Here is a 23,911-nt window from a genome sequence, read left to right as displayed (position 1 = left end):
TTCTTGTTGCCCTTAGTGCAAAAAAGCTGCCACTAGAGTGTACAAAGAAAAATACCAGACCAGTAACAAAATGCCTGTACGAAGGCATTTGGTTTTGTTCAAGTACTCCTAAAAGCTCTAATAGCCACATTTGTCAAATAAAGGCAGCAGACTGAAATCACAGAGCTTACAAATACTTTTATTATTTCTGTTGCAAAGCCTTGGCCATAAAAATTAAAAAAAACACTGGCAAAACAAGAGATCCAAACCTTTCAAACACAAACACGTTTTGGTTTGCCTATGGACAACAAAACTCTAGAAAATCCAAAATGTCGTTTGTTTTTGTTTTTAAAAGTTCTTCGGCTGGTGTCCAACACAGTCCAACAAGAAACACCACTCCAGAAAGGACAAGGCCCTGACAACATCCTCCTGCTCGCAATACGATAAAATTCTCTCTCCCTTCATCCCGACTACACGGGCTCCTGTCGAATTCTCACTCCAAAGCCTGGGCGAGCAAAGTTTTCTCACGCTTAATTTTATACTCAGGAGCTCTAAGTCAAGCTCTTTTTGCTGGTTTATCAGCTGGTCCTCTAGCTGTATTTTCTCAGGTGCACCTCTTATCAGCAGAAGGTGCAGGTTGTGCTCCTCCTGCAGGAGCTCCACCCTCGTGTTATCGTCAGCCCAGAGCTTTCACTCGAGGAGAGCCATATGACCGTTTGGATGCCCTGCGGCCTCCGTAGCGGGCACTGCTGCATCACTGCCGCTGCAACTGCCGGCTGCGGAAGCTGTAGCTGCCGCCACCAGACTTGGCTCCCAAAGAGACTCTCGTGGTAGACTGTCGTCTTGCGCTGTCACAGCCCATGTTTCCCCTGGAGATGAGTCTGGCTTGGATGAGTCATCTGAAATGAACAAGCAAACTATATCTGTTGAATGTGAAATCTTATGCGATATGTGAGTGCACGGAAGGGTAGGTGGAGGTGATCTTCCTTTCAAGGCAAAGGTGACGCCACTGCCTATTCCACGATACACAAATTGGCTGCCTTACTCTTTACACAGCCATTTGAGTATGTACGGGGAATTAAAGGGGCCATGTTAGTTACCACTCCGTTTTTTCAGCACATGGCCTGGGGCAAAACTTAGAGTTAGCTTAGAGCGTGCCATGTGACAGGTAAATGTGATGGCATGCAAGTAAAAAAGGTGCGCACTGTAGCTGCGGAGAACTATGTTTGTGGGGTAGCCGCGGCGTGACGTGTCGCCAGCCTGCTTGTCCAAGTAATTCGCACCAAAAGACAAAAAAATGAAAGTAAAGCAGTGTTTGGGTTTTCAACACTGCGTCCTTGTGTGTGTGCAACGTCTATTAGAGAGCAGTATGCCACACGTGAGGCTGGTGTGCAGGACACGTCACTCCATCTTTACACTGAAGTGCAACTGAGGTGATTACGAGACGCACCGTAGTGGATAGCTAAGAATTTAGACCACCTGGGGGTCCTCAAAGGGGCCATTAAGACAAAATACACCTTTCTTCTATGTTTATGTATTCACTTGTAACTTCTACTGTTTACCCAACACTTGCTACTGCTATAAAAAGCATGTGCACTAAATGTAAATGCAGAGATCTTGTTCTGCAAGCTTTGTACTTTGCATCAGATTTTGTCGGCCTCAGCGAATTGCAGCGAGCTGCCAATAATACGTCGTCAGTTCAGTGCGGAAAAGTAGCTAGGGTATTGCAAACCCATTATCTGTTTTCCTCATTATTTCATTTATTTGAGTCAAGTCTGTGTTAAAATTTGTGCAGTGTTATTCTAACGAGGCAATCTTTCCAGTCAACCAAACTTCAATTTTGTCTTCACGGCCCCTTTAACATGAGCTGACCTTTCATTTTTCAGCCTCAACCAGAAAACAGGCTGCAACAGCCTGCATTAAACCTCCATGCTAAAAAATGCGGATGGCTACTGCTTTTTCTTTCTTCTGCGGCAAAATGAATTCACATGTGATTAGGCCCCTGTTTAGAAACCAAAGCTAATTAATTCAACCACGAGCCCTCACTGCAGTGCAGCTCAGAGATGTTGGACAGTTTTTTTCCCTAAAGATGGAAAATTTGTACCCACCTGAGGCATAAACACAGTGTCCCTGGTGCTGTCCACCATTGCCTGCACCAACTATAGGACCAGTCGACTCTGCACAGGCAGCAGGTGGCGTGTTCCGACCAAGTAATTCTTGTTTTCAGGCCGTATGCCAACCATCTCCATGGTCGGCGACATGGGTCGAGGTAGTGGTCCTCCCCCTAGAAAGCAATGCGTAACACACCGTCAGTAAAAAAAAAAAAAGGCTGGAGTGAATGTGAGCACTGCAATGGCTCTAACAGCAGCATTCCAGTGAAAATAGTCACACGCACACACACATATACCTGTTCTTCTGTGGTCACATTTTGACTTCTCTTTCAAACTATAGTAGACAGTAGTTGAAATGTGAAAATGAAAGCTTCACTTTAAGGCTGCTGTGCTATAGCTAGGGCAGGCCTCCACGTACTGCAGTATGCTGGGGTTTCACAGTACTGCCGATAAGCTCTCAGTACCTGGATGTGGACAGATTATTTGTCAGGGTTCAGAAGCTGAATCTGGCTGGCACACATTTCCTTTGTGTACATGATGCGCGGTACACTACAGGTTCGGTTACTAAATTTTGTATATCCTTGTTGAGGGGAGGTTTTTTATTTTGAAAGGCTTGAGATTCAAAATTCCGCTACGTTGAAACGGATTATTATTATATCCAAGAACGAAACAGGGATGACATAACATCCGCGGCCCTTAAGAACCGGCAAAGTTCTTTTAACACAGGAAAAAAATCACAGCAGGACGCGTGAAAGAAGCAGCTTTCGAACGTAAGGCGCGACGGCAGTAACATCTATCGGTAGCGCAATGCTAGGGTCTTTCAACGAAATTGCGAACGTGTTACTTACCGGCCTTCAATTCCTCTCGCTTTCCGCGGAACCATTCCTCGTTCCACTTCTGCTTCATGTTGTTCCAGCATTGTTCAGTCCTGCCGCGTCGCGTTTTGTGACACCAAAGACGGAGTTAAAATTCCGTAGCAACATCTCTCCACTGGGAAGCTTTCGCTGCAACGGAAGATACGTCGTCCTTGCGCTATAATTTGCTTCGCCGCGTCTTTAAAACCAACACAAGAAGAGTCTTTTCACCTTCTGTGAACCTTGGTGCAACTTTTCTGCGCACTTCTTGGATCCTTTTGCTGCGCACGCACAAAAATACGAAGAAACGAACATGAAACCAACGAAACGCTGTCGAGAACGCCGATGCAGCTCGGTTGCGAGCGCCCGGGTTGCCAGATCACATTCACTAATGTCTGAAACACGCGTCATGCTTTGACTGTAGATGATTGGGGATTGCTATTTGCTTAAACAGACCATTGTTAACAATTACTATGGGTGGTTTTTAGTTAAAGGGACTGTTTTATGACCTTGATTTGCATCTTAAACGAAATAATTCCCGGTTACTCTCGATCCCAGCCGCGTCCGTCGCCGCCCCGCTCAAGTCGCCCCCTGACTTGACGAAGCAAGCTCGCTCCAACGTCTATGAAACGCGAAGGTCGTCTTACCCCCGAATTCATAGACCTATCTTAAACTTAAGCAGCGAGCGTACTTCATGAAGTCCGTTCCAAGACAGCAGGCGGCTTGAACGGGTCTAAGACGACCTCCGCGTTTCATAGACGTTGGAGCGAGCTTGCTTCATCAAGTCAGGGGGTGACTTGAGCGGGGCGGCGACGGACGCGGCTGGGATCGAGAGTAACCGGGAATTATTTCGTTTAAGATGCAAATCAAGGTCATAAAACAGTCCCTTTAACTAAAAACCACCCATAGTAATTGTTAACAATGGTCTGTTTAAGCAAATAGCAATCCCCAATCATCTACAGTCAAAGCATAACGCGTGTTTCAGACATTAGTGAATGTGATCTGGCAACCCGGGCGCTCGCAACCGAGCCGCATCGGCGTTCTCGACAGCGTTTCGTTTGTTTCATGTTCGTTTCTTCGTATTTTTGTGCGTGCGCAGCAAAAGGATCCAAGAAATGCGCAGAAAAGTTGCACCAAGGTTCACAGAAGGTGAAAATACTCTTCTTGTGTTGGTTTTAAAGACGCGGCGAAGCAAATTATAGCGCAAGGACGACGTATCTTCCGTTGCAGCGAAAGCTTCCCAGTGGCGAGATGTTGCTACGGAATTTTAACTCCGTCTTTGGTGTCACAAAACGCGACGCGGCAGGACTGAACAATGCTGGAACAACATGAAGCAGAAGTGGAACGAGGAATGGTTCCGCGGAAAGCGAGAGGAATTGAAGGCCGGTAAGTAACACGTTCGCAATTTCGTTGAAAGACCCTAGCATTGCGCTACCGATAGATGTTACTGCCTTACGTTCGAAAGCTGCTTCTTTCACGCGTCCTGCTGTGATTTTTTTCGTGTGTTAAAAGAACTTTGCCGGTTCTTAAGGGCCGCGGATGTTATGTCATCCCTGTTTAGTTCTTGGATATAATAATAATCCGTTTCAACGTAGCCGAATTTTGAATCTCAAACCTTTCAAAATAAAAAACCTCCCCTCAACAAGGATATACAAAATTTAGTAACCGAACCTGTAGTGTACCGCGCATCATGTGCACAAAGGAAATGTGTGCCAGCCAGATTCAGCTTCTGAACCCTGACAAATAATCTGTCCACATCCAGGTACTGAGAGCTTATCGGCAGTACTGTAAAACCCCAGCATACTGCAGTACGTGGAGGCCTGCCTTAGCTATAGCACATCAGCCTTAAAGTGAAGCTTTCATTTTCACATTTCAACTACTGTCTACTATAGTTTGAAAGAGAAGTCAAAATGTGACCACAGAAGCACAGGTATATGTGTGTGTGCGTGTGACTATTTTCACTGGAATGCTGCTGTTAGAGCCATTTCAGTGCTCACATTCACTCCAGCCTTTTTTTTTTTTTACTGACGGTGTGTTACGCATTGCTTTCTAGGGGGAGGACCACTACCTCGACCCATGTCACCGACCATGGAGATGGTTGGCATACGGCCTGAAAACAAGAATTACTTGGTCGGAACACGCCACCTGCTGCCTGTGCAGAGTCGACTGGTCCTACAGTTGGTGCAGGCAATGGTGGACAGCACCAGGGACACCGTGTTTATGCCACAGGTCGGTAAAAAAAAACTGTCCAACATCTCTGAGCTGCAGTGCAGTGAGGGCTCGTGGTTGAATTAATTAGCTTTGGTTTCTAAACAGGGGCCTAATCACGTGTGAATCCATTTTGCCGCAGAAGAAAGAAAAAGCAGTGGCCGTCCGCATTTTTTAGCATGCAGGTTTAGTGCAGGCTGCTGCAGCCTGTTTTCTGGTTGAGGCTGAAAAATGAAAGGTCAGCTCATGTTAAAGGGGCCGTGAAGACAAAATTAAAGTTTGGTTGACTGGAAAGATTGCCTCGTTAGAATAACACTGCACAAATTTTAACACAGACTTGACTCAAATAAATGAAATAATGAGGAAAACAGATAATGGGTTCGCAATACCGTAGCTACTTTTCCGCACTGAACTGACGACGTATTATTGGCAGCTCGCTGCAATTCGCTGAGGCCGATAAAATCCGATGCAAAGTACAAAGCTTGCAGAACAAGATCTCTGCATTTACATTTAGTGCACATGCTTTTTATAGCAGTAGCAAGTGTTGGGTAAACAGTAGAAGTTACAAGTGAATACATAAACATAGAAGAAAGGTGTATTTTGTCTTAATGGCCCCTTTGAGGACCCCCAGGTGGTCTAAATTCTTAGCTATCCACTACGGTGCGTCTCGTAATCACCTCAGTTGCACTTCGGTGTAACGATGGAGTGACGTGTCCTGCACACCAGCCTCACGTGTGGCATACTGCTCTCTAATAGACGTTGCACACACACAAGGACGCAGTGTTGAAAACCCAAACACTGCTTTACTTTAATTTTTTTGTCTTTTGGTGCGAATTACTTGGACAAGCAGGCTGGCGACACGTCACGCCGCGGCTACCCCACAAACATAGTTCTCCGCAGCTACAGTGCGCACCTTTTTTACTTGCATGCCATCACATTTACCTGTCACATGGCACGCTCTAAGCTAACTCTAAGTTTTGCCCCAGGCCATGTGCTGAAAAAACGGAGTGGTAACTCACATGGCCCCTTTAATTCCCCGTACATACTCAAATGGCTGTGTAAAGATAAGGCAGCCAATTTGTGTATCGTGGAATAGGCAGTGGCGTCACCTTTGCCTTGAAAGGAAGATCACCTCCACCTACCCTTCCGTGCACTCACATATCGCATAAGATTTCACATTCAACAGATATAGTTTGCTTGTTCATTTCAGATGACTCATCCAAGCCAGACTCATCTCCAGGGGAAAGATGGGCTGTGACAGCGCAAGACGACAGTCTACCACGAGAGTCTCTTTGGGAGCCAAGTCTGGTGGCGGCAGCTACAGCTTCCGCAGCCAGCAGTTGCAGCGGCAGTGATGCAGCAGCGCCCGCTACGGAGGCCGCAGGGCATCCAAACGGTCATATGGCTCTCCTCGAGTGAAAGCTCTGGGCTGACGATAACACGAGGGTGGAGCTCCTGCAGGAGGAGCACAACCTGCACCTTCTGCTGATAAGGAGGTGCACCTGAGAAAATACAGCTAGAGGACCAGCTGATAAACCAGCAAAAAGAGCTTGAGTTAGAGCTCCTGAGTATAAAATTAAGCGTGAGAAAACTTTGCTCGCCCAGGCTTTGGAGTGAGAATTCGACAGGAGCCCGTGTAGTCGGGATGAAGGGAGAGAGAATTTTATCGCATTGCGAGCAGGAGGATGTTGTCAGGGCCTTGTCCTTTCTGGAGTGGTGTTTCTTGTTGGACTGTGTTGGACACCAGCCGAAGAACTTTTAAAAACAAAAACAAACGACATTTTGGATTTTCTAGTTTTGTTGTCCATAGGCAAACCAAAATGTGTTTGTCTTTGAAAGGTTTGGATCTCTTGTTTTGCCAGTGTTTTTTTAATTTTTATGGCCAAGGCTTTGCAACAGAAATAATAAAAGTATGTGTAAGCTCTGTGATTTCAGTCTGCTGCCTTTATTTGACAAACGTGGCTATTAGAGCTTTTAGGAGTACTTGAACAAAACCAAATGCCTTCGTACAGGCATTTTGTTACTGGTCTGGTATTTTTCTTTGCACACTCTAGTGGCAGCTTTTTTGCACTAAGGGCAACAAGAATGGCGAGCAATTTAGAATAAAATACAGAAATACTTAGCGGACAGGGAACTACTTGCTTGATTCGAATTGAAACGTGGATGTTCATGTACGTGCGTTGCAGTGATGTTTGCTGCTTGAGCAACATCAGCGTTTTGTGAATATGTGCCTCCCCAGCTCACAGTATTGAATCTACGTAGGAGTCGCTGCCCAAGTTCAGTCATCAATATCCACTTTTATCATGCATCAAGCTAACAAACCCCACAAGAAGGCTATAGCAGGATAATGCAATTCACAAGAAAATAACGGTTTGAGGAACATGTGAAAATCACACGATATCAGTGATGGAGTTTGCGGCCAGCCAACCCGGTTGTTGCAAAAACATTTATTTAAGCCGATTAAAATCAAGTAAATGTGGGTGGCCTCTTTAGTTCAGCAAGCCAAGAACAATCACTGCTGTTCTAGCCCGAAGATGAAGCGTTCCCCAGTCTTTACGTGACAGCTATTCAGGCGGCAAAAGAAAAAAAAAGAGTGACACCGAAGCATTCCCCACAATTTCTTTTCGGCTTGCTTAAAAAGTAGCACTTCAGTGCGGTCTCCACATAACTGTGTGTAACATCAGGCTATTCGTTATAATTGTTCAAGAAATTACCACCTGTTTATCTCAGCGAGCACGTCGTAACTGGTAAGTGTGGGTTGGCGTCCCCAGATGACGGAGTGGAGACTATAGCCAGCAACTCGCACTGCCCGTGTCGTCACTGGGACTGGACTAGTGCTGTAGTACACGGTCGACAAAAGCCATTTTCAATAAACATGACTGTGTAATTGTATTGGGCCCTAGGTTCCATTGGATTGTGCTGCCTGAATGCTAGCATGCAGTTAACATGCCAACTACGCTGTTTGGTTACCTCACAAATGACCTTACTGATTACACTGTAGAGTAAAAAAAATTGGAGCTGCAATAACTGTTTGTGCATGTGAGACCACTTTTGGGGCCAGAAGAACTGGGTGTAACTGAACGCCAGTCCTTTAATGCAAAACAAAGATGTATGCTGTATACATGGTCCCTCTCAAGGAGAAACTTGCTCACTATAACCTGCACAACATTCCCTTTTCGCTGGATTTACTGTGTAGACCAAAAACACTGTTAACAATCACACAATGTTGCAAGAAAGAGAAAAAACAACACCAGGAAATGTTCAAACTAACCACGTGAAGCCACTTTCGGGAGGGATGCCACAAGGTATACTCGGTGACAAGTTCAAGGGATACCGAAGCGCAAAAGCAAGTTGGCTGATATCAGTCATCAGAGGGCCGTAAATGGCAATAATACTATTTGCAGCACTACCTCGACGCGACCGGGAAGTGCACCAGCCGCTCAAACAGTGGCTTTTTTCCGATCAGCTCCGTCACCCTCTTTACGGTGTGGCACACAGTAGGTTTCACCAGTCTCCCGTAGCTGCTTGAAAGGAGCCGGCGCCGTAAAAACTGGCGAAAACGGAGGGTCAGCATCAGCTGCTGCAGTGTAGGCAGTGGCAGTCCCCGGCGATCATCGTACACCGGCTTTGGTGGCCGCTCAACGATTGCAGCGGTATTTTCGGCTTTTCGTCGTATACGCGTCACCAAACACAACATCAGTGGCACGACACACTGCCCCAAAGCCGGCGATCCATCGCGCAACGTCGCGCCGCTGCCGCTACCGGTGCCGAGCCGCCATGATGGAATAACGAAGCGACGAAGTTGCCTTCAAGTTCGGCTTTTCGTCGTATACGCGTCACCAAACACAACATCAGTGGCACGACAGACTGCCTCGAAGCCGGCGATCCATCGCGCAACGTCGCGCCGCTACCGCTGCCGAGGCGCCATGTTGGAATAACGAAGCGACGAAGTTGACTTCAAGCCTTCAAGGTAGCTACGAAGCAGACTTGAATTTCGGCCGACCAAGATCAGTCGAAGTACGGTTGAAGTGCGATCGAAGAGCGGGTTGGGTCTATGAATTGAGGGAAGCCGACTTAGACGGCGGCAAGTTAAGCTCGGTTTAAGTTGAGAAGAAGATACATCTATGAATTCGGGGGTTAGACCCGTTCAAGCCGCCTGCTGTCTTGGAGCGGACTTCATGAAGTACGCTCGCTGCTTAAGTTTAAGATAGGTCTATGAATTCGGGGGTCAATCTTGGCCGATTCGTTTCACCCGGCGTGACCAAAGCTAGCGTTTTGGCAGAACTCTTTACTCAGACGGCGCTATTGTTCTCTACATCTGGAAGCAAGTTAGTTCGCTCCTCCAGCACCAACATCCTGTTGAAAGGTTAGGATAAGTGGAACCAGAAGCAAGGGAGAGGAACACAAGAACAAGAGGGATAGCCAGCTGCCTTTGGAAGTTCAGCCTGACACAGGTGTAGGGCAGCGACAGCACCGTGAATAGAGATTTCACTGGTAAAAAAAGAAAAGACAGGTGGCCTCACAAAAATAATAATCATAATAAATCTATAACATGGAAGCGTGTGGACCGAAAACCCGTGAAATGCTGAGGTGCAAAGTGATGAACAGAGGTAAAAACGAAGCAACCTGCCGTATAGTGACTTACTGTGAACAGAACAAAAAACGCCATGAACGAGAACGAAATCAACGGAAACGCGAAGAACAGAATCAAAGGATTTGTGGAGACAAATTTATACCCATCACAAAAATATAAATGGCACTGAATAGTCCGTACACGGAAGTGTCCGGGTCCCGCGTAATTAGTTGCCTGAGAAACCTCCGCCACATGGAGCCCAGGGTCGTCCTGATGATCGGCACCAACGACCTGCGTCTGGTATGCACAACAGATGCAATTCTGCCTCTGAGCTAAGGGTATACCCTTAGCTCAGAGGCAGATATGCTCAGAATTTCTGCATCAACACTGCCATTTTCATTCTCTTTTTTTCACAGGCCAGAACCATGGACGACGCGTACCAATTGATTGCGGATTTGGAGGTCGTATTGGCGCTGTTACTCGGACGCGGATTTGGTGTTGTCGTGATGACGCTGCCGCCGGTGTCCCGCGCTGCGCGGTCCAGCACCCACTGGTGAATTCTGAATGCCGTGAACGCGTGGATCTTCGGGCTGACTATGGGTACTATGTCTCTCTTTACGACAGTTTGCGGCAGAGAATAACCTGTTCGTTGCGCTACTTTCACGCAGACGGAGTTGTTGCTATTGAAATCCATCGCCTCTTTGTGCTGGGCAGACGTCGTGTCCGCTATTGCCTGTACGAGCGGTAAGTTGTCCCGGCTACATTGGTTGTAGTGTAATCAACACTGACACATTTACAGGCGGATGGGGTCGGACCGGCGGCTGGACATGGTGCACTGGAACGAAGAGGCGATGGGTCGTGTGACGATGGTGCTGAGGGACGTGATCGGCGCCTGAACACACCCTCCTCCTCTTCTCAGCAAAAAAAAAAAGGATAAGTATCAGTTGCACTGCTTTCAAAAGAACTCGATTATTTCGTAATCTGTTCATACGTAATTTCACACCGACCATACATTTAGGACTCAATTTTCGTTGCAAAAGCACGCAGACTCGAAATTTGTTTGTTTATTTTATCCTTTACCTAGTGATTTTTTTTCAATTTCACTTCTATGTCCTTTTTCCCCTTCAGGTATGCATAAACTTCCTTAGTACGTAGAAAAAATATTTTTATAGCTGAACTAAGTGTCCTGACCGCCATTTCACCATTTCGTTTTGCTGGCCGCATCCGGCATGATTATTTCAAGCGTAGTTATAAATAATCAAAATTAGTCCCGAGAACACCCCATTGTATTGACGAAACATTCCCGTGATATTTTATAACGCGCGTTTTGCTATTGCACTAGCATCACTGCCCCATTGCAGGTTAACTTGGCTCTTCTTATAGATCATTTGTTTTTGCTCATAGCGTGCACATATCTCACCCATTCTTTTTTTCCTTTTTTACAGCGGAGTTCGGCCACGGCCAACTCCCACTGGGAAGCAAGGGTGGGTTGAAAAGCAATTTCCTGCGATCTCCTGCGCTTGCCTGTGCGAGCTGAAGCCGCTGAGCGACGTATATGCTGAAGCTGATATGGTCTTCGCACTTCGCCCCCCCCCCTCTCATACCACCAGCTGCAATATTTATGTTGGAAGCTAAATAAATATTTCCTCTGACTCGGCGTGCTATGCTCAGTTTCATCCGGTGTAAAGCCGTGATTGCAGTGCAAAGCATGTAGGCTGAAAGGTTCTACGAAATGTTGACTGCCGCAGTGAGATGTTGGTTATATTTTCGAGGCGATCACGTGGGATGCCACAACGACATGTGATGTCGGAAAAAAAATTTCGAACAGTAGCACCAGGATAAATTCAACAGCGCACCTGTCGCTTCCTTTGACCGGACAAAATGCTTTCGGCATCTTTTGACCTCTATCTTGAACATGCATGATGAATTACGTTTGGTGCCGGAAGGCAAGAATAGAAGACAGGCCATCTGATACTTGCGCATATGGCGCAGTCTATTATATTTGCAGTATTATGTATGTAATACGATAAAAAAAAACTTTTGTGCCAGACTTAGCTTGCAACCCATACTAGGGTCCAAAGGTGTTCTGATTCCGGCTAAAGTTGCCATGACATCAACACAGAGGACATTATTGCACAGCGGGAAAGACGAGGATAGAAGGAAATACGCAAGGCCCGTGCCGACGATTTAGCGGCGGTTCATTGAGAAAAACCGCCTGAAATATATCAAGAGACGCCGATAATTTTCACAATATCTCTTTCTTCATTCCTTTACACCGAGCTTTCTTTCTGCTCTTTTAGTAATGTGCGCTGGCAATCTTGGCGACATATGTATTGCTCATTCGTCCAACGTTTCACCCCAACAACAGTGAAACGTTTAGTTGATTATTCTGTTTTATTTGTGCTACGCGCGTGTACAGAGCAAAAGCTCTTCAGCGCGATTTCGGAGGCCGAGCGCCGAGCAACTCGCGGCGAGAAAGAAGGCAGGGCCAATCCAGCAACCCCCCACCCCCCCCCCTCCCCCCGTGCACGGCGGCGAATAGAATAGGTTGGTCATTGTTCAGGTTCGGACAAAAGGAGCGTCTCCCCTCGCGAATCGCAGGCGGAGGGGAGGGGACGCCGGTACGGGGAACATCGCGCCCGGAAAGCCTGTGCCGGTATTTTCGTCCGCCACGGGTGGGTGGCGTAGTCTGGTGGCAAACTCTGAACTAATTCCAACATGACGGGTGTGGGACCGCCACCTTAATTCAATAATGTCCACAAACTACTGTTCTTGGGCTGTAAGGGTACCACTTAAATCGTAACGTGCAGTTCACACGTTACCATAACTATGATTGGCCCATATTACGTATATGTGGTTACTCCAGCGTGAAATTTCTAAAGTTTATATTTCTTGCGCTTGGGATTTTTTGGCCATAAACTTGTTACGGGGCTGGTCTGGAGCTAAGCCTATCACCAAAGGCTAGTTTTTTATTTTTTCAATCTGATGTTTTTTTTTTCTTCACGCCCCCTTTTTTTTTGCCCCTCTAGCTCGTAAAACACTGAAAAAGAGAAAATAGCCGCAAGAGGTGATGAAGCTTAATTTTGTCTCTGAAACTCCTGATAAGGGGTTTGTAGAAGATGGTAGAAGATGGAACAAGCGCTCACCAGTAACTATGCCTGGCGGACTCGTCCTTTTCCCATAAACCGGGCTCGGCCTCCCATCGCTGCCAGGACCGGAGTCGTCCCCCTTGGCTTCAGCCTCTCCAGCCTTTTTCGTCGATTCTAGCGGCAAAAGTACAAAGTGTTTGCGATTTCCAGTGAAATTTTTGCGGCATTGCGGCGTTTCCTGACAGTACGAGCCAGCTAACACTTTCGGCACAACGTAGAATCTCTGGACGCTATGTTTTTTTACTTCCCTCATTGGGCAGTGGTAGTATGTAGTAAAAGGAAAAAAATAGTTATTGATAACTTGTTTATATCGATTACCATTACGAGCATTCGTAATCATACAAATATAAAATAATTTGAAGCACTGGGTAGGCCGATGAGCCGTGAATCTGTACGAAATTAACGTTTCCCCAATGGTTAGAGACTGCGCACTTGTTTTTATGTTTCTCGGGATTTGGTAGATCTAGTGAGCATGGGTTTATGATTGCCTTACAAAGCTAAGAAGGACTAGAGTTTTCTCATGGCAGAAAAGATTCGTGCTGTATGGTTACGTCCCGTGAAAACGCGTGTGTCCACAGCTGATGGCAACTCCGCAACTTTTGAAGGCTTTCTGTGAAGTACCTAATGACACTATATGAAATTCGCGTATTGACATAGTTGTCTTGGATGCCGTACGTCATATAACTGCTTTTCGGTTATATTTAAAAGCAACAAAAGTTACATCCGTTTTTTGATGCGCCTTCCCAATAGTGTTCGCTTTGGCGGAATGAATTTTTGCACACGCTAAGCAGAAATGCGGGGAGTAGAAGCCTACGTCCACCTTGAATTCGGGATGCTTCATCGTGTCATTTAAGTACAAAACTGAAGGAAATGCTTCCTTTATTGTTTAAAGCATGTGTCACATGGAGTTGCACTGCCGCATTTTATTGGTGAGTGGAAGGAACATCCCCGTGCCTGCAGTAATGGCGAGGTCGCAATAAAATTCGTGTCATCTCAAAGGCCCTACCGACGGCCCTGGCTTTTTACATTTAAGAACAATTAAGAAAACCCAGGCTGCCAAATGTCCCTTCCTTTGAAAAATGTCCGAGTGTATTTTCGCTGACAAACAAGAACAAACAAAACCCTGGGCATATACAGCTTCACTGCAAACCACAATGTGAAACGATGACGTGACATGAACAGACGAAGCATCAGCGCTGTGTCAATGATATTAGCCACTCCATGTGATAGGCGGTGTGGGTTATGCGAAGCACAGAGAAAGAAAACGTGTTTTTTTTTGTGACGCACTTTTCCCTCGACCTCTTGATATGTGGTTTCACTACTGCTTTGACTACTACCATTTCCAACAATTCTGCGAAGTGATGTTAAATTGTTCTACGAATTGGTATTAGTTCAAAAAGGCGTGCGTAATATAACGAGGACATTACGTATATTGTAGCCTAGCATTGCATTATCCGTACACCAGCTGTCGGGAATTTTCCCTCTACTAATTTGAGGTAGGGCAGCCGAATCCAGTTGAAATAAATTACCCCAGACGTTTAAAGCAGACAACTACTTTCAGGTAAAGCACAAAAAGGCCATTTTTTTATGTCTCATGCATAACGCCATTGCCTCTCTGGTTCTCGCCGGCACGAGCTATACACAAAATATGTCAGCGGTTCCGAATGATGTAGGGCGCACACAAGCAGTGAACTACTATACATAATATGGGCTGACTATTCAAAATTGCACTGTCATGGGCAAATGTAAACACAAATACGTAAACCAGAACGCAAATATAGCGCGCTTTATGTTCATGTGGGTAAAAATGCTGCGTGGATCATTTACAGTAAAAAAGTTGGGAGATGTGGCATTGGAAATATATAACATTAGCTTACCATTCTCGGACCTCCGTGATCAGAATTCGGAAATTTGCGTGTTCTGGTTCATACTTTTATGTCCACATTTCATTTGTCGAGGGACGTAAGTACAACGGAAGTAGGCTGTTTTTGTGACAGGTGGGACAGCGGGTGCGGCAGACCTCTTTTTTTTTTGTACAACGTTTGTGTAAAGCCTCACGGTACAGGTTATTTTCAACGAAAAAAATCACCTACGTAAAATAACTCCAAATCCGACTGGGGCGTTAGGGGCTTTGCCAGAGTCGCACGAAATTCAAAACTTCTTCAGTTCAACACACAAAATATTGCAGTTGTAGCAGCTATTTTCAGCGGAGGATCTGTGTACTACCAAAAGAGTTCGCAGGCTCATTTTTTGATTTGAGGTAAAAGATATTTTGGTAAAAACTAACAAACTTCACAATTTCAAAAACCGCCAGAATGACGGGCACTCTTTGTCAGCAAATAAGCAAGCTAGGGGCTTCACTTTTACTAGTTATATTGCTCCATTCATGTTCATTTTTCGTCACATTTTTAGTTTGTGGAAACAGCCGTTCATGATAAAAAAAATGCTCTGCTTTGCAGGTAAGTGGCACATGTTGCTATTTTTAAACCGACATGAAAGAAGCCATCTTTACTGCGTTCACACATTCTCAAATTGAAGGCAAAGTGGTCCTCTTTAACTGGCTTGAACAATATGCTGCACGTTATTTATTCTTTTTACTATAGAGCACTATACAGGGTGTCCCAGCTATCATGCACCAAGATTTAAAAAAAGAGTAAAGGCGTAACTCGAAGGAAACCAGGTGCATAACGTTTGCAGTACTGTGAAGAAGCGGTCAGTATTTTTTTCTTAAATGAGACCTAATTAACTAATTGTAAATAATTATATAACTCGAGAAATACTGTCCTAATATATAAAGTGTCAATGAGGCACTTGTAGGTAACCACGAAAAGCATCTAACTGCTGTATTTTCAGCGATGAACTAATTGCGTACACATTTATTCTGACTGATAAAGGAAACCCGCGAAATATGAAAAATACCACGTGACGGCGCCTCCGCGCGCTCCGTAAAGCAACGCCCTCAAACAGGCTGCCTCTGAGTCAGCCAGAATAAAATAGACAAAAAAAAATAAAGAAGAAATCGCGACGAGTTTGTTCCTTATCTGCACACGCGTCCCGCGAATCTTGCTGCTGATGCTCCTTCCATGCATGCTATTATCAAGGTGATGCGCTATCTCTTCGGGCGGGTAACACGCGAAGCAGTTGCTTTCAATTAGCTTTGTTTGGGGACGCTGATTTACAATGCGCGCGTAAGCGTCATCACGTGGTATTTTTCATGTTTTGCGGGTTTCCTTTATCAGTCAGAATAAATGAGTACGCAATTAGTTGGTTGCTGAAAATACCGAAGTTAGACGCCCCTCGTGGTTACCTACAAGTGCCTCATGGACAGTTTAGTGATTAGGACAGTATTTCTCGAGTTAGATAATTAATTACAATTAATTAATTAGGTCTCATTAACGAAAAAATTACTCTCCGCTTCTTCACAGTAATGCAACCATTATGCACTAGTTTTTCTTCGAGTTAAGCAATTTCTCTTTTTTAAAATCTTGGTGCATGATAGCTGGCACACCCTGTATATGACCTTGTAGGTGTATTGTGGTGATATAACAGTCTTCTGTCGCAAACTTGCAGCCACAAGATTAGGCGAAAAAAGGCCGCTACAACTCAAAGGTATAATTGAAATGGCGGCGACCACGTGTTTTCGAAATTAACCGGAAATAAAGTACACATCCACCGAACCTTCTGTAAAAGCTGGGGCTGTCAAATAAATGACTAGTGGCTCATCTTAATTGCTTCCGAACCACACTCTTTCAAATGTGGCCTTCTTAAAACCCCGGCCGTAGTTAAAGCAGTAGTTACGTTTCGTAAGACATAACAGGCCCCATTTCACTTATCATAATACTTTTTAGGAGACGAGACGATTTTTTCCACCAAGCGTGTTTTTAGTTTCTCACTGCTGTCAAGTTTTTGCATCTCATCTCGTATTATGCATTATGACAACCTGGCCCTTTACTCCAGTCAAGTTCATTAGCTTGTTTTTTACTTTGTTTATTTTTACTGAAATGTTCCACTTTTACCTTCATTTCGCTATCATGAAATCACTTTTGTTTGCCACCCTTTTCCCTTATTGGTCTTGCGTCATTAAAATCCAAACCTCTCCATCATCATCGAATATCTCTGTCACGCCTGGGAAGTGTTTGGCGAGATCCTAGCCACGCCGACATTTGGCGCTTTTCGCCACGCGGTGTAGTGTACCGACAGGCATGTAGATGGCCAGATCGTCTGTGGTTATCTCATTTCAACCCCCTTCTGGCCTACTGGAGGTGCTTGTACTGCCCTCTGCGGTTAACCCGTGCACTGCAAATTGCTCGGGCGGAATGCAAATGTTATAACGTCGCAAGGCAGTGTGTGACATTATTTTAAAGAGACATGCGGAGGGACGCTGCACAGCTGACGAAAGATCGCCGGTAGCGAGCATGTGAACAAAGGGGGAGAGTGTGAGTGAAGGGGGAGAGTCGAGTATCAGAGAAAGCAGGAGTGTTAGGCTACGAGGGCTATGCTGTTCTGTCACATAGAGTGCCTGCCTCTGGCTCCGTTAAGTTCAACGTACGGGAAAATACGATGCCCTCTGAGCCGTCAGAATCTACTTATTACTGGTCACGCCATCGACGCAGACAAAGGAACAGATAAGGAGAATGGTGTGAGAATGAAATCCTTTCTTTCATGGCGATGATCGCAAGATATCAGGGGGAATTTCGTACCCGTACGACGGAAAGGATTCAGCGATGACCCTTCACAAATATTTTGTATTGGCTTCATCCTAAAACGTAACTTTAGCGCAAGTCCCCAAAAGGTAACGATGCCGTATGAGGGGCTGGGAGATAGTGGACAAGGAACTGCTCGCCACTCCTGTATTGGAGTCCTAGCATGCACTGCTGACAGATTTATTAGGAAGAGTTGGGCGCTCTCAACGGCATCTAAAACGCGCAAGGTGCCTGTAATGGTTCCTATATACACAGGATATTAAAGCACTGAAAGCAAATTGGACACAGTTTTTTCAGGCAGTTTCGGCGATACACATACCGCCATACTTGATATTTATGGTAGATTAAAATACACAAGACACGTCTGTGCATTGCACTATACTTAGGAGTACTTTCATTAACTAGCCTACGAAACGTTGTATGGATGGCCTGAAGGGGAAGCATTAGCCTTTCGGCCATTCCAGTTGCGAGGTAAAGCAGCAAAGCTTAGTTAAAAACTGTACCATGTTTTGTCAACAATGTCATTTTTTGCAAGTGTGAGATATTTAGGTTTGGTTATAAGCCTAAAATTGTTACGGAAAATTTCCCAGCAAACCACAAACATCTCAGCGACGCCCCAAAAAGATACGAAAGTCTATGTCCCTGCAGTGCCTCTATTAGACATCCGTACAACGTGCAATATTTTTGTGAAAATTTTTGGATGTTGATATAAAGTGGCTGGTACCCTAATGTCGGACGTTATTTCAACTATGCTAAAGACGTACTCTCGATGTTGCTGCTGCTTCATTTGTGGACAATATTTAGACATTTTGCTAACGTTGTTCTGATGTTGCTGGTATGTGCGTTTTTTACTTCGTACATGTCTATCGCAGTTACATTTATTTTAGCTATATCTCTTGTACGCTATTTTCAGACTCTCCGCAGACGTACTGTTTTGGAGTTATCGAGGGGTTTCATAAGTGTTTTGTATAGGTTTTGTAGCGAGGGGTTTCGTGCAAGTTTTCTAATGCACCAATATTGCTTTTACATAAATATAAATGCGGAGGACGTAATAAATAAATTAAACTCAAGAAGTGCCTGAACAAAATTTGATGCTCATAGGAGTTTTTGTTCAGTAAAACCACCATTTTACTTGATTATTCTACCTTCGTAATTAAAATAAAAATGCTGACCTGAAAAATAACTCGCGACACGTTTCAGCCACATATATTAAAAAAAAAATTTCCCCAGCTGGTACCGATGATGAAAGGCTGGAGGAACAGGAGAGCTGGCGGGCTCTCCCCGGGTCACTTTCCTCACCTTACGAACATCTTACCCCGCAACGGCGGAAGAGGCAGCAATAGCCCTGGCCCGCATCACCAGGCTGCCACCGCACATTATAATCACTTGTTCGAAGACGGCCATTCAAAACTTATTTCGTTTCGGCTACAGCACTCAAGATTCTCGAAAATCCCCATGTTCAACCACTCCACATCGTCTGGACCCCGGCCGCCACTGGGGTGGGAGGCAACTAGGCGGCCCACAAAGCAGAACGAGAAATAAACAGCCCTGCTGGCCTCACTCCTGCTCTCTAACACAGTGATCGGTCGGCGCGTAATCGTCTGCTCTCGTATCAAGAAGCCACGGAGCATTATCGCCTCTCCCGCCGCCGTTTTCCCACTGCCCACACATCCCTCACCAAAGCTCAGAAGCACCTATTGGCGGTGAGATGCTTGAGTGGCGCACCCTGGCTCTGTCGTCAGCTTATCGACTCGCACTGCTGTCGTCTGCTACACTTGAGCCGCTGCTACAATCGTGCCGCTGTGGCCCGCTTTGGAGGGGCAGCAAAGCCTGAGCTAAAATTCGCCCGCTTTGATCTTATAGGGCGTCAAAAAGCATATTTCCAGTAATACAGTTATTTTAAATGCAGAGCATTTCTTTAACTCACGAGGTCACCCGTTCTAGGCTTCCGTAGTAGTCCGCATCGCTCGCAGGTGCGCCCTCTCTACGCGATCGTGGAGTGATAAAGGCGGGTGTCGGCGAGGTACGCACACATCGCCGCGCTCTCTCGTCAGCCCCGCTCCTCCTCGCCTACTCTCCGCTCGCATCGCGCGCTCTCTCCGTGGTCGGTTCGCGCCCAACAGGTGGGGGCGCGCGCGTCAGGGATCGACAACATCTGTGGCGTGATCGTGACGTAAGCATCGCGCGCGCGTGGCGCGATCGTGGCGTGATAAAGGCGGGTGTAGACGAGGCTGGAACGCACTCATCGCCGCGCTCTCTCGTCAGCAGTTGCCACAAGTGCAACGACATAACCGTAACGCAAACTTATTTACGTCGTGCGCCCCCGGAAATGCTCTGCATTTGATCGTGCCCCTCGCGAGGAGAATGTTTCTTACATCAGGAAAACGGCTACCGCTGGCGGGAATCGAACCCGCGTTCTCGGGCACAGCAGCGCAACGCCTTACCTTTCGGCAGTGGCTGCATGCGGTGCCACTCTCTGCCTCTTGCGTACAAGGGTCTAGCAAAACAGCGAGTAGGCTTTCCCCTTACCTCACACGCTTCGCGTGGATATGCCAACTCTCTTTTTTCCAGCTTGTGACACCTCTTAAAAAGTGCAAGCTGTACACCGCACAAGTTTGCAGCAAACGAGGAGAGAGAGACCAACTTTCTTAACAGCATCGGTCAGATAATCGTATGTAACTCGTCCTTTCTCGCTTATTTGCGAGGTTCAGGGCTCAGAGCTCCTCGACAAGTATGCAAAATGCGTAGGCGCCCCTAAAATATTTTCGAGATGCTCTTATGATGACTCTACAGTGTAATGCTACGCACCAAACAGCCCGTCCATACAAGCGCATTGCAAAGCAGGAAACAAAGCGGTTGTCTTCTATTTTTTTCGTTGTTGTTGACTTCTAACAGCTGAATGTTTTTATCTAAGCCAAACTCAATAATTTCTCTGCACTGCCTCGCACGTCTCATTAGGAGGTTCTGCGAAGTTTGGGAGGCTCACAAAGACAGTAGGGATATTTTCTTTAGGTTGTATAGCATACATTCCCTTATTCACAAATTGGCTTTCGGTATGGGTGCGTACAAGAAGGTGCATATTCGCAGCGTGCGTCTATTCGCATGCAAATGAAATGAGAAGGTCTGTGCTACGCCACCGCGAAACCGAGCAGACGACGTTGTCCAGAGTACTGTAAGGCGGCTTTTCCGCCCCGAATTTCTATCATAACTAACGAACTCAATCTCGACCCGAACAGTTATTCCATGATTACGGTGTTGAAGGCTTGATTTATTCACAATTAAATGAAAGCAATAGTGTACGTGCCAGTTTTCAGTATTATGAAGAATTATAACCGATGAATATCTCCAAACAGCTATTTGTTGTTTTCCAACCCCTTCAGGCGTAAAGAGCAAATCCTGGCCTACTCGGCATGATGTTCCACGAACTGAAGAAAATTCCTCTTACTCTCTGTCCTGGACTGAGGAACCCGCCCACTAACCAGCTCGATTTTACTGCTAAAGTGTTGTCCTCCTACTTTTGCTCCTCGTACTCTTGAGACCAGTGTTACTATAATGCACATCCGAATATTGGGAAGGCATGGCTGTCGGAAATCTACCGAAACGTTCCTCAAAGTCTGAAGAAACATTGTTACAGTATTTTTATTGTACACGTTACCCGTTCCGCTCAATAAGCCTTCATACTGGTTTGAAGCTTGCACCAGCACGCGCCTATTCACACATGGGTTATTTGGAACTCAACCTACATTTTTGCGCCCCATAGTGCACGTCGGCACACTTTCATGCTTTGACAACGTAAAGTGATTTGATAGAATACTTTCAAGCGTTCGGCCAGGTTGCACAAAGTGTTTCACATTACATACAATTACAAGGAATCGTAAGTGCCTTCTGCAAAGCCGAGAGCCCCGAAGGCCTGGAATTTGTTTCGGTCTTGCATTTTTGCTGTTTTCGGTTAATAGCCTCGATTTGGATGTTCCCTTTGTTCAAAAGATTTCTGAATACAGAAGATGACGCCCAGCTACGACTCTCCGCATAAGACCGGCTTAGGAGGGATAGGGCCACGCCGGCAAAATTTCTTCCGAAGCGCGTTGAGCTAGTGTATGCGATTTTAAGTCTTTTATTATAATAAAAAGTTGCGCATACACAAATTCTGGTACGGACAAACATAAAAAGTCCACCAAGTGGAAAGAAACAGCAAGGAGATTGAGCCCGAGCGAAGCAGACGACAAATGCAAGAATCCCTAAGCCGATGTCACGCATGCGCGCTTCGCAGCGCCGCCCGTGGTCGTGCTCACCGCCAATGAAGACTCCTTCAGGTCAACTCCCTTGCCCGTCGATCCCTCGTGTACAAGACCTACTCCTCTGAGTTCCCTGCGCCCAACTGTCCCCTCAATAGGAAAATAGGAGCACCCGTATGTGTTTCGCCAAATCGGACACCTTTTGTTCTTTTGCGCCCTAATAGTCAGTAGAAAAATACTACATTCTTTTAAGCATCATACACATGTGTTTCACAAATTTTAAAAGCAAAAGAAGCCGATAATGAAGCTAGCGCACTTCCCTGACAAAAATAAAAGAAAACCGTTTGCTGCAGTCGGGATCGTTCGCGAGGCTTAATAAGGTGCTGGGATAGATAATGGACGTTCCTAGTATAGGTTTATGAAGTAAGACCTTAGCTTTGTGCGTTATATTTTCAATTTAAACTTATACACAGGTAATGTCTTGCGATATCGAACATACAACCGGCGCGCTTTTGATTCCCTTGTTTGATTTTTGCACCATTTGCGTATTTTGGGCTACTCGAATTAGCAATGCAAGATTTAGGGAGATAAATCATCTTTATTTTATTTTAGTCAGCAAAATTCCTTATAAAGAACGGATTTTATTTAGGGCTCAAGGTTAGCGGCCAACAATGTTCTTTTATTGAGCCATGAGCGCCGAATGCTTCATTTTACCCGCAATGCCCAAAGTGGGGCATGAAATCCTCGCGTTAAGATAAAAACTACATAAAATACAAAAAATGTGCACTAACGCTACAGCACGAACCATTGAATAGTTTATTGTTTGATATGTTGTTTTCAGACCGCAAAATAACGATGTTGCCATAAAGCCAGATCCCATGAGCCCATCCAATCCACTGGTCATGACCTTCGGCGTGCATAGATTGTAGTAGACGGATTTGAGTGGGACAAACGGAGCGCTCCGCCTGAAGCGGCGCTTGTAGATTGAATAGAGGGCGCAGCGGGCGAATTGGACACTTCCGAGTTGCGCTCCCCAAAGCGTGCGGTTTCGCGCGGTCTGAAACTCCTGATAAGGAGTTTGTAGAAGACGGTAGAAGAAGGAACCAGCGCTCACCAGTAAATTTCCTTGTCGGTCTCGTCTTTATCCCATACACCGGACCCGGGCCCGGGCCACCATCGCTGCCAGGACCGGAGTCGTCCCCCTTGGCTTCAGCCTCTCCAGCCTTTTTCGTCGATTCTAGCGGCAAAAGTACAAAGTGTTTGCGATTTTCAGTGAAATTTTTGCGGTATTGCGGCGTTTCCTGCAGTACGAGCCAGCTAACACTTTCGGCACAACGTAGAATCTCTGGACGCTATGTTTTTCCGACTTCCCTCATTGGGCAGTACCAGGATGTAGTAAAGGGAAAAAAATAGTTATTCATAACTTGTTTATATCGAATACCATTACGAGCATTCGTAATCATACAAATATAAAATAATTTGAAGCACTGGGTAGGCCGATGAGCCGTGAATCTGTACGAAATTAACGTTTCCCCAATGGTTAGAGACTGCGCACTTGTTTTTATGTTTCTCTGGATTTGGTAGATCTAGTGAGCATGGGTTTATGATTGCCTTACAAAGCTAAGAAGGAGTAGAGTTTTCTCATGGCAGAAAAGATTCGTGCTGTATGGTTACGTCCCGTGAAAACGCGTGTGTCCACAGCGGATGGCAACTCCGCAACTTTTGAACGCTTTCTGTGAAGTACCTAATGACACTATATGAAATTCGCGTATTGACATAGTTGTCTTGGATGCCATACGTCATATAACTGCTTTTCGGTTATATTTAAAGGCAACAAAAGTTACATCCGTTTTTTGATGCGCCTTCCCAATAGTGTTCGCTTTGGCGGAATGAATTTTTGCACACGCTAAGCAGAAATGCGGGGAGTCGAAGCCTACGTCCGCCTTAAATTCGGGATGCTTCATCGTGTCATTTAAGTACAAAACTGAAGGGAATGCTTCCATTATTGTTTAAAGCATGTGTCACATGGAGTTGCACTGCCGCATTTCATTGGCGAGTGGAAGGAACATCCCTGTGCGTGCAGTAATGGCGAGGTCGCA

The 23,911-nt window shown here is 45.7% G+C and overlaps 2 long non-coding RNA genes across 3 annotated transcripts; one reads left to right on the top strand and one right to left on the bottom strand.

Annotated features, from left to right (window-relative positions):
* Nucleotides 1–605: 605 nt before the first annotated feature.
* LOC144141964 (uncharacterized) lies at nt 606–3,565 on the bottom strand. Its single transcript, XR_013316776.1, has 3 exons — nt 2,939–3,565; nt 2,088–2,263; nt 606–878 (listed from the first exon to the last, which is right to left on the bottom strand). It is a non-coding gene; the product is annotated as an uncharacterized LOC144141964 (long non-coding RNA).
* A 418-nt stretch (nt 3,566–3,983) lies between these two features.
* LOC144141158 (uncharacterized) lies at nt 3,984–7,081 on the top strand. 2 transcript variants are annotated; one of them, XR_013316451.1, is made up of 4 exons: nt 3,984–4,093; nt 4,175–4,330; nt 4,998–5,173; nt 6,363–7,081. It is a non-coding gene; the product is annotated as an uncharacterized LOC144141158 (long non-coding RNA). The 2 variants fall into 2 exon arrangements; XR_013316450.1 differs by lacking the exon at nt 3,984–4,093 and having other exon boundaries at nt 4,105–4,330.
* The last annotated feature ends 16,830 nt before the right edge of the window (nt 7,082–23,911 follow it).

This window comes from Haemaphysalis longicornis, unplaced genomic scaffold (assembly GCF_048455015.1).
Source record: "Haemaphysalis longicornis isolate Haplotype H1 unplaced genomic scaffold, Haemaphysalis longicornis Haplotype H1 scaffold_6, whole genome shotgun sequence".
NCBI classification, from domain to species: Eukaryota; Metazoa; Arthropoda; class Arachnida; order Ixodida; family Ixodidae; genus Haemaphysalis; species Haemaphysalis longicornis.
This window is presented reverse-complemented; position numbering and strand designations above follow the sequence as displayed.